Source organism: Sitophilus oryzae, unplaced genomic scaffold (genome assembly GCF_002938485.1).
Source record: "Sitophilus oryzae breed Bouriz unplaced genomic scaffold, Soryzae_2.0 scaffold_359_pilon_pilon, whole genome shotgun sequence".
Taxonomy (NCBI): domain Eukaryota; kingdom Metazoa; phylum Arthropoda; class Insecta; order Coleoptera; family Curculionidae; genus Sitophilus; species Sitophilus oryzae.
Genome location: NW_022146928.1, coordinates 2,731,141 through 2,749,877, shown reverse-complemented (window position 1 = coordinate 2,749,877; position 18,737 = coordinate 2,731,141). Strand labels below are relative to the sequence as shown.

The following is an 18,737-nucleotide window of genomic DNA, read 5'->3' as shown; positions in this document are numbered from 1 at the left end:
TTTGTGATAATCCCCTTCGAAATACAGAATTTTTAAAAGTTCGCCACTTTTAACTAGTAGGCTTTGGGCCCCTAATTAATGATATGCCCTTAATGGAACTCGAAAATATATTTTTTCAGCAAGACGACGCACCGCCTTTAAACGCTGAAGTTATCAGCAAATTTTTGCAGCCATATTCAAGAATAACTGAATAGCTAACCAAGATCCCAGCCGTTGGCCATCGAGGCCACCTAACTTAGTACCCACGGATCTAATCCTATGGATATATTTGTGGTAGAATAAAGATGCCTTATTCTTCCGTATAATCTAGACAAGAATTAGAAATACTTAGCAGTTATAAGAGGGTATCTTTCACCCCCACTGAGTTAATGAATTCCGCGAGAAATGTTCAAAAACTGCCCCGTCTGTCCATAACAGAAGACGGTCGATATGTCCTGTAGCAAAATCTCATGTCTTGGTTTGCTATTTATTTTTATTGTTATTAGATATAGTATTAAATGTGTTGATGCTGGTTAAATATATTTTAAATTGTTATAAAATTCTGCATCTCTCATAGCAAATATTATTTTCGTTTTAATAGATGCTCACAGCTAGAATTTTTTTGCATTACAGCATGTGCCGTTCAAAGCCTACTTATTTAAAGCGGGCAAATTTTTATATACTCTATATCTCGAAGAGGAATCGAGCAAAATATCAAGTTTATTATATTTTTGGAAAGGTAATTTTAAATTATTTGCAATAAATTAAAAATATACATATAAAAAATCAAATTTTCTGTTGATAATTATTAATTTATTAATTTTAAAAAAATTATACTTAAACCATTAAATTCTACGTAAAAAGCTGCTTTGGAAATGTTTTCATAAAAATACAAAATTTGCACAACAAAAAAGTTACAGCGATTTGTTAAAAATGCATATTTTTGAAAAACACTCCGTAATTTCGAAACGGTAACAGATATCGATATGCGGTTTTCACCATCAGGTTTTTGACAAAAAATGAGCTCCAGACACCGATATTAGTTTTTGTCTAACTCCTATAGAAAAGGGTGTTTCCATTTAAAAGCGTCGAATTTGACCCACCCTGTACACATTGTAATGGCTATTATTTACTGCTACCGCTCCTTATGATGACATAAAATATGTCGAAATATACAGGTAATGGAAAATAAATTTCTTGCAGTTTTTAGGTATATAATAAAATTATATAAGTCGCGATGCGGGACTTAATATCTTACCGCTACTTTACGACAAGTCGTATGTATATACTCTGCGCTGTGCTCGTCGTTTTGTGGAAATACCCAAGCTCACCTGATGATGGGGTAGGGCCCCGAAACCGGTAGTGAGAGCAGGTTGATCCACATTATGACGAACACAGCGTGAAATTAATTTCTATATTAGCAGTTCAAGGCAAGAAACTCTTATATAATTTTAATATACAGGTATTTAGAATAAATTGTGTTTAATTGAAACAGGCCGCTTCCCAAGAAAAAAATTCTCGAAAGCTTGACAAATTTGAAAAAGTAGTTTTATTAGCCTGTGTGGTGATTATTGACTGCATCCTCACTTAAATTTTGAGTTTTTTCTCAACATATTAAATGTAATTCGGGGAAGGGGTCATTTGAGCCAAAACATTCTGGGTCGAACGAGCCATGTTCAAGTTACCTCTAATATGTAGTCGCGCTACGCTTATATATGTATTACATTAATGTTCTATATAATATTACATTAATGTTCTTTTCGTTTAAATATCAAATTTTTCATTACGCTAGTTTGCTTAACTTGAACTTATTAATAGATTTCAAAATATTTGAAGCATTTTATCAACCGCATCGGCTCACTCGGCTCATTGTGCTCATTGTATCGACTCATCTTATTGACTAACCGCACCCTCCTTATTATACAATGACACATGAAATCGACTCATTAGTGCATAGGAATATGGTGCTCAACATTGTACATTTTTTTAAATAAACTTTTGTTGTTGTTGGAAACAAAATAGTAATTACACACAATGTAGCAAGTTGCACAAAGTGTTATTTTAGGCAATAAAACTAGGTTACTGTAGTTTCTTATTGGCTCTGATATTTTGTATTATTATACAAAAGTTTGTAATTCTAAGGAAAAAAGTTTCCATTATACTGCACGAAATATCTAAAAACTTTTCATCGACGAAGCAAACTTTGGCAAGTTTACAGAAATACACCGTAGGACAGAGCCATTATCTTGAATGGCAAAGCTAGTTTACTTAACTTGAACTTACTAATAGATTTCGAAATATTCGAAGCAACATTGTATGAGATATTGCGCTCCATACCAGCAACTTCATAAGTAGCTCGGATTAACCGTCACCAGTGTCGATTTTAATAAAGTTTAATGTCCTAAAGGAAATTACATTAAGTTGTCTCGCTAGGAGTGAGTCGGGGATGGCTTTGATTAATTGGCTGATTAAGTAAAACGCTTTGTCGATTTTGATATGTTCGAAACAATATTGTCCCGTAAATTAAGTGTATAAGCAAGGTGTTTCTGTAACTAGTTCAATAGTGTGCGATTAGCATGAAGATAAAGCTTCGAAGTTTTGAGTAAGTTATATTAAATGATAAAGAGGTAACATCGTTCCCGGGTTTTTCTTCTTCTTCTTCTTCTTCTTCTTCTTCTTCTTCTTTTAGAAGGCGTACTGCTTGTTTAGTTCCGGTTTCCTCCTCGTCTAAGCAACTCTTGCGAGGTTGACTGCCAACTGTCTTACCAACGTTTAGGTGGTCGTCCAGTAGGTCTTCTGCCATGGGGTACGTTGTTGCGAAATATTATGGCCATTCTGTCGGGGCCCATTCTATTGACATGCTGGTTCCATTCTCTTCTTCTCTGCCTTATCCATCTGACAACGTCGTTTGTTTGGCACTTTTCTCTTATGTCTACATTTCTCTGTCTGTCCCTCAATGTGTATCCAGTTATCATTCTTAAGGTCTTCATTTCAGTAGTTCGTAGGATTCTCTTTGTTACTGATGTTTCAGCTCTGGTTTCCGCACCATATGTCATCACTGGTGGTATGCAGGTTTTGTATATTCTTGACTTACATTCTGTATTCAAATGTTTGTTTTTCCATATGGGATATTTAAAATGTCCTGATATTGCGGCAGGGCTAGTAAATCTTGATAAAAGAAACATATATTCTCTTTACCATTTTTCAGATAAGTCTAAAATAATCGAGTTATTTAAGTTTGAAAATTTAAAAAAAATATTTTTTTTAAAAATATTTTGAGACCCACCCGAATTTTTTCTGTATTTGCATCCCTTTTAGTGCCGTAACCACGGAGTAAAGCCGTAACTATGGTAATATCAGAGTTTCGAAAAATATACAGGGAAATTTAAAGGAAAATGCACGATTTTCAACATCTTTTTTTGCGAAAAAAATTTCATAGACGTGTTCCTGGTGTCGAAATATACCACCCCTGAAAATATTTGCACTTCTTTAAGACTCATCCTGTATATAGGCAAATTATATAAAAAAATGCTAGACATACAATGTATACTATTTTTGATTTTATTTGCTTTTTTATGAACTTTCTAAAAATATAATATACTCTATATTTATTTTCATAAATGAGGCACAAAATGCATAATTTAACTTTTTAACATAAATCAACTTGGTTTAAAAGAGTACTATCATTTTATTTTATTTAATTTAGCCAGATAAATTTTATTTCTATCTTGTTATCTTGATAAACTGCACTGAAAATACACTGTAAAGCTTTTTGGATAATACTCACTTGCACATACAATTATCAGTAACACAGAAGCTAGCGTCTTCAGCGACAGTCACAAGATAGAGTATAATATAATTTAGAAAGCTTACACGGAAAAAAATCATTTCTATATTCAAGAACAATCATACACTTGAAATTTTACACTTTCTTTAAGGATAGTATTCTTTCCATGAGTACAACAAATATTTGGAACTATTTTACTTTTACACTTGCTTTTTAAATATAGTTATAGTCACTTTAAGTTATTTTGAATCTAAAAAAAAGAATAAAGTGACTTATATTTAAGAAAAGCTTATATTACTATCAAGTGAATAAATCCTTTAGCAACAAAGAAACTATTATTAAATGAAGTATAAATGCTTTTAATAATAAGTAGTATTCTTAATTTTAAAACTTTTACTTGAAATCGGTGTATTAAGACTTTAAATAAGTATATTATTCTCGGCGCGAGAATAACACCCCATTTCCAACAGTTACTATTCTTATATTAAGTGACCATCCCCAACAGCAACAACGCAACAGTGCATTCCTGATTCCTATCTTCATTTGGTTTCTGTTTCTCCTCTGCGACACGAGACGCGCCGGGTACTTTATATAAAGTTTTTTTGTTATCGTTTATGCTTGTGATATGTTAAAATGGAGGACCTTCTTCAGGCATGGGAGATGACGGATTTGATCCCAAAATTTCAAGGTAATTTTAGCAATAATCCTACATTATTTGATGACATTGGTTTGAGGTTAGGGGGACTCCATTTTAATATGCATTATTTCTTATACATGTGTGGTAAACTAGGTATGTACGCGTTTGGAATGATTCAATTATGTTTTAACAATTTTTATTATCGTTTCTCGTTTTCATTAGCGATGCCGCTGTTCAATATCTACCTATATTGGGAAATTACGCAGTTTTATTGTATTTTCTTATTACGAAAAGCATATAATTTGGTAGGTGATGTTTGGCTAATCTAATTTAAAAGTATTAACCATATTCGGGGTTATTTTGGTAATATTTCAATATTCCATTCCTATTGGAAATGGAAATTATAATTTTAGCATGTCCCAACTCTATTATATTCATGTATATTACCGAGCAAACCCGTTTTTAGAATAAACTAGTTTTTCTTAGGACGAATATTAACCGGGATCGAAAAACTATATAGTTCTCACAAAATTCGGTAACGTGTTCCCTATGCTTTCGGAGGTTCGGGTTCGATCTTGTTAGAAACTCTTGTTTTGGTAAAATCTTTTTCTTAATCTCCATTTACAATAGGTATGGAATTTTGAAATATCACCAGAATAACCCCGAATATGGTTAATACTTTTTAAATTAGATTAGCCAAACATCACCTACCAAATTATATGCTTTTCGTAATAAGAAAATACAATAAAACTGTGTAATTTCCCAATATAGGTAGATATTGGACAGCGGCATCGCTAATTAAAAACGAGAGACAGTAATAAAAATTGTTAAAACATAATTGAATCATTCCAAACGCGTATATACCTAGTTTACCACCAGTGTACAAGAAATAATGCATTTTAAAATGAAGTCCCCCTAACCTCCAACCAATGTCATCAAATAATGTAGGATTATTGCTAAACTTACCTTGAAATTTTGGGATCAAATCGTCATCTCCCATTCCTGAAGAAGGTCCTCACATTTTCACATATCACAAGCACAAACGATAACAAAAAAACTTTATAATTTTATAAACTACCTAGTCGGCGCGTCTAGTAAGTAACCTAAAAGTAAGAAGAGGCTTTATTCTTTAATAGGTGATATTACACTTGAATAAAGTAATTATTACATGTACACAAAGAATTTCTATACTTAATGCAATAATTTGCTAATTTACAAATAAGTATAAGTAGTACTGGAAACAAGATTTTATCTCGAATTGTCTGGAGTGTAGTTATAATCTTAATTTCAATACTAGGTAAATCTTAAATAAAAGATAAATTTTCTTAGCTTCTAAGGATAAGGTTTTCTTGAAAAGAAGTATAACTAGATTTGCGGAATGGGGAAACTAGCATATCGTTGGTTCAAGATTAATAATCTTTAAGCCAGTTTAGCTTTTTTCCGCAAATGAAGTAAAATATAACATACATGGTGTCCCATTTTATTGACAAGACATAAGTTTGGGTCATATTTAAATAATCACCGCTCCCAGCAGAAATCTAGTTACAGCACCGAATTCTATGTAAAAAAATCTGTCGGACTTTTTACCTTTTCGATAAGTTATAACTCTCCAAGTTACAGGGGGAGTAGAAAAATCTCAAGAAAAATGCACCAATTTTAAAATCGCCTTGTATTTCAGGAACTAAGAGGGCTAGGACAAATCTGCCTGTAGCATCTTTAGTTTTATAAATAAGTAGCAGAGTAATGTGAAAACTGCATCTTTATACCTGTGGGCATAAACGGGAAACGCTGTAAAACAGACAAAAATAGTACACTCTGAATTGAGCAGTTAACAAAAATAACCCTAGATACATTATTAGTATTCCCATTCAAATTAGTATTAAAACGCCGGCGCCGTAGGTGTCTTCTTTATCAACATTTTAGTAATATAATTAATCAAAAAGAGATACATATATTTCTAAATTTACTAATTGACGTCGAGATTCGCAAAGTTATAAAAAAAATAATAATTTCTTACGTGATATAAAAATGCATAATAGGACGGCCTACGATTGACAGTTTTTTAAAATATTTTAAAATAAAATAACTACCTAATGTTATTTAAAATGTAATAAATCGTACTAATTAATTTCTTAATTTCAACTCAATTTTCAATTATCTCTTCCAATACATAATGAATTTACACAGCATGGTTTGATGTTGATAAATAAATTTATATTTTAATAAAATATGTCCGTAAAAGAGTGAACGGAACAAAGTACAGGGTGGTCGAAATTGGTCTGTTTTAACAGGGAAAACCTATTTCCTGACTAGATAGAGCAAAATCGACATAGATGTCATGGGCCCGATTTCTGAGAAACGTTTAATGGCGTAAACCGTCTCGTGATATTTTCACTGCCAACTAAGATACGAGGTATTTTTGATTTTTTTACCATTTGGAAAATTGCCTATAAATTTTGTATTTCCCGGAATAATAAAATTCTGTAAAAACGTTCTTAAGGCACTTTTTAAAGCACAATCCAGTGGCGTAGTCAGTTTTTTTCTATAGGTGCTCTTTTTGTCAGAAATAATGAAGAATATAAATTTTTAAATCGAAATCATAGTTGGCTGTGAACTTAAAACAATGCTGACATTCAACCCTTTCCAACGATATAAAGTTATGTGTATTTATTTCTAAGAATGAGAGAAATATTAGGTTTTTTATCTTTGTAGCGAAGCGGGCCTTGATTTTGTGTTGACCTAGATGCCTAATTATTTTTTATCACAATTTAGTATTCAATATTTCTAAATATTTCTCTGCATAATTAAAGACTTTTGAAAAGGTAAATCAACATTCTATATTAGTATTACCATTTACAATTAAAATACCAGGGTTACAACTGCACTATTAAATGGAGAATTTAGAGAGAATTTGATTGGAACAAGCGATCCCATTTCTTGGCCTGCTAGGTCCTGTGATGTAACTCCTTTCGGCTTTTTTATAGGGGAAATGAAAAGACCTTATATATAAGGGAAGAACCATTGGGACGAGAGAAGAATTACAGAAGGCAAGCTACTATTAAGCAAGCTTGTGGACTTATTACACCAGTTCGCCTAATAAATCGTTGTAACTCTGTGCGCAATAGATGTTTATTGTGTATTCAACAAGGATGTGCTCAGTTTGAAGATCTTTGATGATTTTTTTTAGAAAACTCTATTCGTCACTCAAAAAATACGTTTTTTTAATCTGGTTCTTTGTTTATTGTATCGATTCCAATTGTAATTACTAATAGTAATATAGAATGTAATTACTAATAGTAATATAGAATAGTAATATGAATGAAATTGTAATAAAAAATAATTAGGCAAATAGGCCAACACAAAATCAAGACCGCTTCGATATAAAGATAAAAAACCTAATATTTCTCTCATTCTTAGAAATAGATACCCTTAACTTTATATTGTTGGAAAGGGCTAAACGCCAGCATTTTTTTAAGTTCATAGCCAATTATGATTTCCATTTAAAAAATTATAATTTTCATTATTTCTGATAAAAAAAGCAAGCATAAAAAAAACTGACTACGCCACTGGATTGTTGTTGAAGTGCCTTAAGAACGTTTTTACAGAATTTTATTATTCCGCGAAATACAAAAATTATGGGCAATTTTCCAAATGGTAAAAAATTCAAAAAGACCTTGTATCTCAGTTGGCAGTGAAAATATCAAAAGGCGGTTTAGGCCATTAAACGTTTCTCAGAAATCGAGCCCATGACATCTATGTGGGTTTTGCTTTATCTAGTCAGGAAATAGGTTTTCTTTGTTAAAACAGACCAATTTCGACCACCCTGTACAAGGAAAATACTTATAGGAATAATATATTTCAGCAAGGACTAAGTTAGTAAATAGTAAAAAGAACTAACTAATATTTATTACCTATATGTAAATTTTCTCTTACATTTATATTGTGTCAGTTTTGTATCATATTATGGGATTCTATCTAAAATTGTTTTTCATGCTTTATTGGTAAATATTTTCAAAAGATAACACTTTCTAAATTATGAAATCTCTTTACTGGTAAGCCCCATACTCACACTTCGCTCCTTCGTTCCTTCGTTGCCTTACTTCACTTCGTCACTTCACTTCGTTCCTTCGTCCCTTCGCTTCCTTCCTTCGTTCCATTCGATGCTTGGAAATTAGTCGATGATGCAACAGCACACCACAAGATATTTTTAATATGGCAGCTACATGTTTATTACGAAATACCTAGTAACCTATAAAATTTTTAAAAAATCCGAAAGGGGCATAATTTTTATTTTATAAAACTATTTTATAAAAAATATAATTTTTTTTGAATAAATCCGAATATTTCAGTATCATGTACAAGGTATATCAGTATGAATGTAGAAGGCGAGTCAACAATAGACTAAAGTTTATTATGTCATTTATATCAAAACTATGAAACATGACATACTAATTAAACGTTGATGTAAATCCCCATTTCTTCAGATATTTTTGTAAAGGCATCATGCACACTATTTCTATTTTTTTAATTTTGTCGCTACGATTACATAAATATGGACATGTATTTCTTCACAAACATGAAGACAATGTTGTTTTTTCCTTCCATTTTTAAGACTATTGTGTGTGATATCTATTTTTATATCGACTGGCGATTGCTAGATGTATATGTCCCATTTTTGTGTGTTTTATGGGGTTACTGGTTTATGAGTAGAGGTTATAAGGATGCCGTTTTCACATCATTGTTCTACTTATTATAAAACTATATAGATAACCGAGATACAAAGGGGATCAAACAATGCAATAATTTCAGATTCGCGCTGTATTTTAGGAAGTAAGAGAGCTAGGACATATCTGTATGTAGCATCTTTAGTTTCATAAAAAGTAACATCGTAATGTGACAACCGCATCTTTGTATTTCGACTCATAAACGAGAAACACTGCAAAACACACGAAAATGGGACACCCTATACAGACGTACTGCCAAATCAAGAAAACAACTACGAATGAAATCCAAGATCGATTTATATATTTTAATATATTTTGTGTTCGTGATAATTCCTTTGCTAGTTCGTCCAAAAACCGACAGTACGGGGAAGGAGCGTTTTGACGAAGGAACGAAGGAACACACAGTCCCATAAAATCGACAATTTCCCATAGTAAATATAGGATTTTTGGACGAAGGGACGCGACGAAGGAACGAAGTGAAGTAGCGAAGTGTGAGTATGGGGCTTTACAGTTAGGTATTCAGGATAGTTAACTCTTCATATTTTAATACAATAATATTAATATTTAATTCATTTAGAATTGCAATTAATTCATTTAGATTGCTGGCTAGCGAAACCTTGGATCGGCGCGGCGCACAGTGCTTCGTCCCATGGACAAAAATCGAAAAAAAAGTTAAAATTTACTAATATCTGAATATGTAATTTTATACTTATAGTAATGTTCAACCATCCTGTATATTATTTTTCATAAACAGCGTTTTTTGTTAGCAACTATTTTCACTAAAAATAAATTTTGCGATCATTATCTTATCAGTGAAAAGAATAACATTCATAGTAGTTCTGTATATTATGGAGTTAAACGGGACGTACTTAATTGAAAGTCACTATGGATATTGTTAAACAAGGTACATATGTACTTTAAATTTATTTCTAAACAAAAATAAAAAAGTTTATATATTAAGATACCAACAAAAAGAACAGTAACAATGCGAAAAAGTAACATATTAGAAAATGATGTACAGAAATATCTTATATGTGAGGATACTTCATCTACCTGTGATTTGGATACTATAAATTTGGAAGATTCTGTCTGCAGTGATTTTTCTGAATCAGAGTAGTTACAATCTATGCATTTTGTCGTCCTAAAGTAAATTTATAGTATCTTGTATCTTAAGTTTTTTTTAATTAAATATAACATTAATGTTTCTTTTTCATTAAAGAAAAATATTTTTATCTTATATTAGGCTTATATTGTAGGAATCATGTTCTAATGTTATTTCAATTCTTTTTTATCACAGGGATTTATTTAATACTTACACCGTTTTCATACTATAAATTATTATTTCCTTAGATGGAACACAGCTCCAACATTTTTATAATTTATAAGATTTTTTTATAAGCGTGGGATTAAGAACATCATCATTTAGTACAATGAGAGTACTCATCATTTGTGTCAAATAAACCTAGTTTGAATAAATTGCCTACAATAAAAGAGAAGTTCTGCATTTTTGTCCTCTAGAGCCATATGTTCGAAGCACTGTGCGGCGGTTACATGTATAGGAGTGAATCCAGGAGTACAATTTATTACATAACCACTTAATCTGACGCTAGATTCCATGCGCTTGGGAAAATACTTGCCTTCTGTCTTTATTCAGTACATCTTATTTTGCTAAGCCTGTTGACCGTACTCTTCGTACACACGAAAATCGGCACCCAAGAACAGAAATGCCAGCACTAGAATAAATTTTTTTATTTCTAGTGAAATAATACCAAAAAAGAATATTATTGAATGGAGGAGACTTTATTTTACTCAAACCTGAAGTTTCGATACAGTAGAAAATTGCTATGCATTATTTGAAAACACGTAGTTTTGAAAATAACTAAAATTCAACTGCACGCTATAGAAGGAAGACGTGTTTGCTATGAACTAATTCTGTAAATCTGATGAAATTTATAGCCGTACAACACATACTTTCGCCGAGCACGTCGTCTCTAATAAACTGCGGAGAGTTGTATTGATCAGATAACAACAGCCTCAATTTCATAACTTTTTCTGCTTGTTTGTTATTTTGAAGCTCCGTATCATTACGTCGCAGTTTCGTGGCGTTTAGAGTTTTTTTTGGCGGAAACTTGCTCCAAAACGAAAACTTTTTAACTTGTTTGTTTTATATTATAAAACATGTTGCCAACATATTCGTAAAGGTATTACTAACAAGTTTGTAACTTAAAAAAATATTGTATCGTCCTTTGGTGAAACCACAACGAAAAATATAATATCATGTTTTTGAAAACTTTAAATATAAACAGGTAAAATAAGGGGTGTTTTTTTTGTGAAAAACAGGTGTTTTTTTTGTGAAAATTTTTGAGTTTATTTAAGACTCACCTACTGTATACCATATAATATTATACAGGGTGGTCCGAACTGTATTCCGGGAACTTCGGCAGCATATTCTGCAGATGAAAATAAGTCAAAAAGTTCGTATAAATGTATGTCCTAAAATGCTTAGTTTCCGAGATACAGGGTGTACAAATTTCATTTTTATTTCGAGATTTTTTCCAAATAATTTATCAAGTAACGTCCATATTTCAATGAAAATTGGTGCATAGGGTTTTTTTGACATGAGGAATTTGATTTTCATGTCAACATGACTCCTATTTGTAGGGGGCACCACCTATGTGTGTTTTAACTGTTTTGAAGGGTACATAATAACTTTTCGTCCGTACCTGTATAAAACTACTGAGTAAAAAAATATACATTCACGACTTTTTTCACGTATAAAAGGTCTCTTGGTAAAAATCGCTACGAGTAATGGTTCTCGAGATATTTGGAGTCGAAATTATCAATATCTGTCATTGACATAAATTAAATATGTTGATGTTGACTGAATAGTTATTAGACTGAAATCATAAATTTGATATATTTTTGTTCCAAAAGTTCAACAAAAACTGTTTTATCATATTTTTTTTTGCAGAAAAATTTATGATCAATTTAAAAAAATAAAAATTTCCCAAATATATTCTTTCAGTCATATAACTATCTACTCAACGTGTTTATTTTTTGTCAATAATGACGTGTATTGACTATTTCCATTCTAAATATCTTGAGAACCGTTGCTTGTAGCGATTTTTATCAAGGGACATTTTTTATGTAGAAAATTACAAGAATGTATATTTTTTCACTCAGTTGTTTCATACAGGTACGGACAAAAAGTTATTACACTTCAAAACAGTTAAAACACATGTAGGTGGCGCCCTCTACAAGTAAGAATCATATTGATATCAAAATCAAATTTCTCATGTCAAAAAACTCCCAGACACCAATTTTCATCTAAATATGGACGTTACTTCAGAAATTATTTAGAACAAATTGAAACAAAAATGAAACTTCTACACCCTGTATCTCCGAAACTAAGCATTTTAGAACATACATTTATACGAACTTTTTTACTTATTTTTATCTGTAGAATATGCTGTCGAAGTTTCCGGAATACAATTCAGACTACTTACCCTGTATAATTATCATCTTATATGTAAAATTATATGGCCAATGTCATCGATCGTCAATCCTAAGCAATGGCGCCGTTTTTATTTGGTTAATATTATGCTTTGTGAGAAAAAAAAATAACAAGGAGATTGTAAATTAGCAGTAAAATAAATTTAGGTCCATACACATAATTATGAACCACCATAAAGCAGCAAGAGTTCTTTATCAGATATAAAAAGTATCGACTTTTTAGCTTTATATTTGTATTTGATTGCTTCTGTATACATCCAATTATTTTGTCTCTCTGTTTCCTTGAATATTATTCCTTCTTTATTATATTTTTTTAGTAAGAGTTTTATATTTCCCAACAAAAAGATTGTGTATTATTTGGATTTTGTGATTTGAAGCTTTTATATTTATTTATAACCAATCTTAACACAGTTTTTGAAATAAAAGAGAGACTTTCCAGCTATTGATTGTAAATCACATACACAATTAGACATACAACAATATTCTAGTATGATGATTTTCTGTTTGTAAACAAAAAAGAATAATTTCACTAATAATATTACTAAATTATTGTACTAGATTGAAAAATATTAAAAAAATAATAATTATTTACACTTGTGTTTTTTTTCAGATTGTGTTAGTATTTGGGACTTCAGTAAACGAATCTTGCAAGGAATATTGGTGAGTTTAAGATTATTTACAAAATATTTAATATACAATATTTATACAGACTGAGTCTTAAATTAAGTGCAAATATTTTTTCAGGGGTGGTATATTTCGACCCCAGGAACCATAGACGTGTTTCTGGGGTCGAAATATACCAGTTTTTTCGCAAAAAATGATGTTGAAAATCGTGCATTTTCTTTTAAATTTTCCTCTATATTTTTCGAAAACTTTCTAGAACTGCCTGTTCTAAAACCGCAAATTTTACCACGGTATATTTTTTTAATCTCTGATATTACCATAGTTACGGCTTTACTCTATGGTTACGGCACTAAAAGTCATCAGCTGGCCAACAGCGACAATTTTAGCGAATTTTAATAGTTTTAGTGAACTTTGTATAAACTTTATTACAATGGTGATTTGGTTTGAACAGCTGATTGAACAAATGATTGATTGGTTGAACAAGCCAAGATCCGGGAAATTGCCGATTTCCCCCGGCGGCTCTCAAAATGTCCCAATTTTTTTAAACTTTTAAAGCTAAATAACTCGGTTATTTTCAATTTATTTGAAAAATGGTAAAAAGAAAATATGTTTCTTTTGACCAGATCTACCAGCACTTAAAATACTTGCATTTATTTCTGAGACACCCTGTATATTATAAAATTAAGGGTTTGAATAGTATCCGTTTTCGGATGTCTGCATATTATAACGAAATGTATGGATATTGAAATATGTATACCGGGTGCGTCTCAAAAGTGGTTCACTGCTATAACTTTTCTATTTTTTCAGATAAAAAAACGAGATTTAGTATGTTGGTATACACCATAAATTAGGATTGATTGACGTATTCAATTATTTCTGGTCACTTCCTGTTTTACCCGAAATGACTACAACTTTTGATTTTTAAATAGCATCCTCGATATATTTTTACTTTATTCGATAGAAAATGACACTCTGAATCGAATGACATATCATATGCCATTATTTGAAATTATAACTTGCGGTTTGTAACGAAAATTTGAAAATTGAAATTCTAAGTGTGTGGTATCAAATTATTCAAAAAAATGCTTTTTCCAGATATGCTAATGAGCCACCCTCGTTCCATTTGAAAAAATTGAGATATGATTAAAATACGATTTGAGCATTTTCTAACTGGCCAGGACAAGACACTAAAAACACTAGACGATCCAATCTATTTTTCCAAGGCTTCTTGATTACAAATTAGTGTTTTTAGCATAGCCATGGCACTCTATATTGAAATTTAAAACACACTTTTTTATTAAGCGAGAATGTCAAAAATTTACGTATGATATATCATTCTATTCAGAATGTCATATCAGTCTGTATTCCGTTGCAAAACCAAGCGAACCAGACCTGTAAACTACGGTAAAGAGCCGTTCCTGAAAAACATCGGTTTGATACGGAACGCTTTGGTAAAATACTGGAAACGTCAAAATGTTGACGTTTTCTAAATTTCAATACCTCTATTATAAAATTTATCTTTGATGCATTTTTAATGCACCTATTCTCTGTTTTTACGTTTGCTTCTTCTTTTCAATGGAGTTTAATATTGAAAAGTACTTTATTAATGAACTGTTAACTCGTTAGGCAGCTCAAGTGAAGATTTGCATGTCCAATATTAAAATAGATCAATAATAAATAAACAAATCTAATCAATATTTATATTTTTATAACTTACAAAACATTCACGATTACTTGTCTTGTCTTTCATGATTTCTTTAAATGTTCCTGAGTTTAAGAAACAATGGCTGCATGATAAAAGTTTAAATGGTCCTAAATCACTTAGTTAATGAAATTTATTTACCTTTACTACCTACCTCCATTGCTTTTGGATGTAAATACAAAATATTATTACAAATTTTAGAAATTAAATGAGAACTTTACTCGAACTTCCAATATTTGCTTGATTTCTCTTGAGTCACATAAATGACATTGATTGACAAACAAAACCAGAAAAACCAGCCTTCTCGCGCTGGTTAGTTTGGTGACAGTTATGACCGATATTTTTCAGGAACCGTGTTCCGTAATAAGAAAACTTTCAGGAAACCTATAGAAACGGAACATAAAACCATAACCAAGGTAAGCAACGGAATACACCCTAAGTCTCGTTATTTTATCTAAAAAAATAAAAAAGTTATAGGGGTGAGCCACTTTTGAGACGCACCCGGTATTGGATATTCATATATTAGGGCTCTACTACTTAAAATTATATTGATACACACTGCTCATTCACGCCGGTTCGAGGCCGGATGAGATCGGATATCTCGTGAGTAAGAGTCGATTTAGACATTTGCCAAATCGGTAGGCCATTGACCATGATATGGCCGAGGACCGCGGTTCGGATTCCGCGTAAACAAAGTAGGCCCCGTCCAGATTAGCCCTGGCAGCAAAAACTGAAATCTTTTTTTTTTATTGTCGCAGTTGAGAATTTTCTGTCATAATCCCATATTCTCCTAAAGGGAAAACTGCAATTAAAACAATCAACTTATAATAATAATAATAATAGCTCCCATATATAGCGTTTAATGCTTTGGGGGTAGCAAGGTACGGTTTGCTATACTAGAGCCGTTCGGTATACAAGGAAGGTAATGTGGCTAGCACTACGCTTCAACCGCCCATTATTACCTCAGGATTGTGAATCCCAAGTACTCATTTAAGGCTGAGTCGACCTAGGTACCCAAACTATTTTTATTTTAAATAAAAATAGTTGGCTGACGAAATGCCGGGTGTGGGATTCGAACCCATTACCTTGAGATTGGTAGACGAGAGCCTGTGTGTACCTCTACGCCACCGGGCACCTAAAGAATCAACTTAATTTTCAAATAAAGAAAGCTAACTTAAAAGGAAATGAAGATTTCTAGAAACTATTTCCTTCTTAGAAATCACACGTATAAATGTCAGAATGTGATAACGCTAGAGGCAAGTCGCCGTCTTAACAAATCTAAACAACTGTGCCTAGTCTAATGCGATTCGAAGTTATCAGTTGTTGTGACAGTCGACTTGCGAAAAGGAGCAGGGCATAGTTTAATACCAAAGCTAGAAGGCCTGAAACGTTCTATGTGAGAGGTGATAGGGCAGGGGTGATTGTGATTTATGACAGCGTACGGATTTCTGTCTTCAGACACGTGCCTGAAATTCAGGAATATAAATTCGGGATAACAACAAACAATGGCAACATATTTTTGTGCTGAGCCGTGCATTAGAAGTTTCTAGAGAACTACAATATCTAGATCGGAGATTTTTTGCGCATCATTGTTTCACAACGAGAATACCGGAAGTTGAAAGCAATTTTTGTACTTTCATTTTTTTATTACATACTTCAGTTCTCTGCAAAATTTTATAATAATTAAAAAATCATGCTATATATTTTTTTATGTATTAAAATATTTGTTATAAAATAAAATTGTTTTAAATTACAACGCATTATTATAGACATACTAAAACTTTCAGATTACTGTTTCAAAATAATTAAATTATTTAGCGAGCAGTAAAATGTATTTAATTATGCTAAATATGTATATATTAAACATATTTGAAACAAATTAGTATTTTAATGCAATTTTAATGGTTGTCGGACAAGCTTTTCAGCAAAATTTTGTTTTATTGCTGTATATGTGAAAATATTCAGTGCAGGAATATTACATCTATTTCGAATCGTATCACTTTTGGAAAACTCGGACTGAATCCTAAAACTAACAATTTATATCTGCATTAGCTGTTTAACTTTTTACTTAAACTCGTCTTTTCTGGGCTTTATCACTAAACTTTCCAGACAGATCTAATGCTTGTAGACTTAAAATCTCGAAGTTCTTTGGCCTGTGGTATTTCAGATGACTTCTTTAAATATCTTAAATATACAGGGTGTCCCAGAAATAAGTGCAAGTATTTTAAGGGGTGGTAGTTCTGGCATAAAAACATATTTTCCCTTCACCATTTTTAAAATAAATTGAAAATATATGAGTTATTTAACTTTGAAAATTAAAATAAAAAATGCAATATTTTAATACCAAGCAATTACCTGTTAATTACACGGATCCTCCGCTTTACATACAAGACATAATTTAAAATTCCGTTACAATACGGAAATAGATTGAAGTTTTGTGATTACAGTGATATTTAATTTATATTATTATTTTTTGTGATTACTTCTTTTCTGCCGATTTTTTATCTCTCAAGGAAAACCATTCAGTATAAGCATAGGCACAAAACCACATTTTTTGCCATTAAGCAATCTACTCCCGTGAGAACTAAGATAAGCCCTTTTTCCCTCGATCTCAAATCTACCTAATTAAAGATCCAAATACGATTTATAACCCATTTAGGTTTCTTTCGGCTATCACGACATTTTGTAAATTGGATTTGGATCTTTATAATGCTACCAAAGAAAACTGCATTCGTTTACAAATATATACTTAATTTCTAATTCTGGAAGCACGTTTTTGCTACAGTATGTTAGCATCATTTTCAACAAACCATATATTTTTTGATAGTTTATTTCTACAAGCCTCTCTTGTAAATACCTTGGAAGCCTCGGGCAGATAATCGTGGTGAATAGCAGTTTCAACACTCACGACGATTTCCTTCAAAGCACTACTGGAATTGGACGGTACAAATTTAAGCCTGTGCTAAATAAGTTGAGCTCTTGTTTGTCAAAGGTCTACAAAAAATATCTCTATGAAAAACATGTTTGATTTTAGAGATTTTTCATTTTTTAGGCTTGTTGTTTGAAGTGGACATGTTCTTAATAAATTTTGAATTGATAACTACAAACATATTTCTCTGAAAAAGACACCAATATACATAGTGGATATTAATAAGTTTTTTTTTAATTTGTATGCTTCAATTTCACAGATTCAGTTCCGAAGACCGGAAAGCCATCGAAGATTACAGTTGGGGTTTGTAACCTTTGGTATTACAACAGCAAAATCAAAACAAAAATAGAAAAACAGATAATTAAAACTGATACTGTAGTTCCTTTTTAAATTAGATCAATAAGATTGTTATATTGTTTTAGAATTTTTTTAACATCCGTTACCATCTTTGAATAATGATTCTTTTTTAACTTTATCTAGAGACAATTTCCGATTAAGTTGTTAACCTTATCGTAACAGTCTTTTTTATCTAATATAACAACCTTATTCACCTTGTCTTCTTTTAGCAATTCAACAATCTTTCTTGACAAACTTTTGCTCCTTTTTAGATTTTAATGATTTACTTGAAACGATCATCAGATTGATAGCATCATCAGCAGTTTAAAAGATTAGAACTGCGAGTTTTAATCATCTGCTGATGATTGATAAGTCGAAACTAAAGTAAACTAACTAACTAATGGGTTCAGTCTTTTCCAATGGGATACTGATGGCTCTTGTAGTCGTGATGCTGCGATCTATAGAAGCGCACATATAAAACTCAAAGGTCTTTTCTATTATTTGCC

General features: G+C 31.6%; 1 protein-coding gene across 1 annotated transcript in view; it reads left to right on the top strand.

Annotated features, from left to right (window-relative positions):
- The first annotated feature begins 13,269 nt into the window (after nucleotides 1–13,269).
- LOC115885046 (potassium channel subfamily K member 18) overlaps nucleotides 13,270–18,737 on the top strand; it is a 555,195-nt gene continuing 549,727 nt past the window's right edge. The window contains exon 1 of the mRNA XM_030903795.1: nucleotides 13,270–13,300. The gene's annotated coding sequence lies outside the window, so the exon portion shown is untranslated. The remainder of the gene's footprint in view (nucleotides 13,301–18,737) is intronic.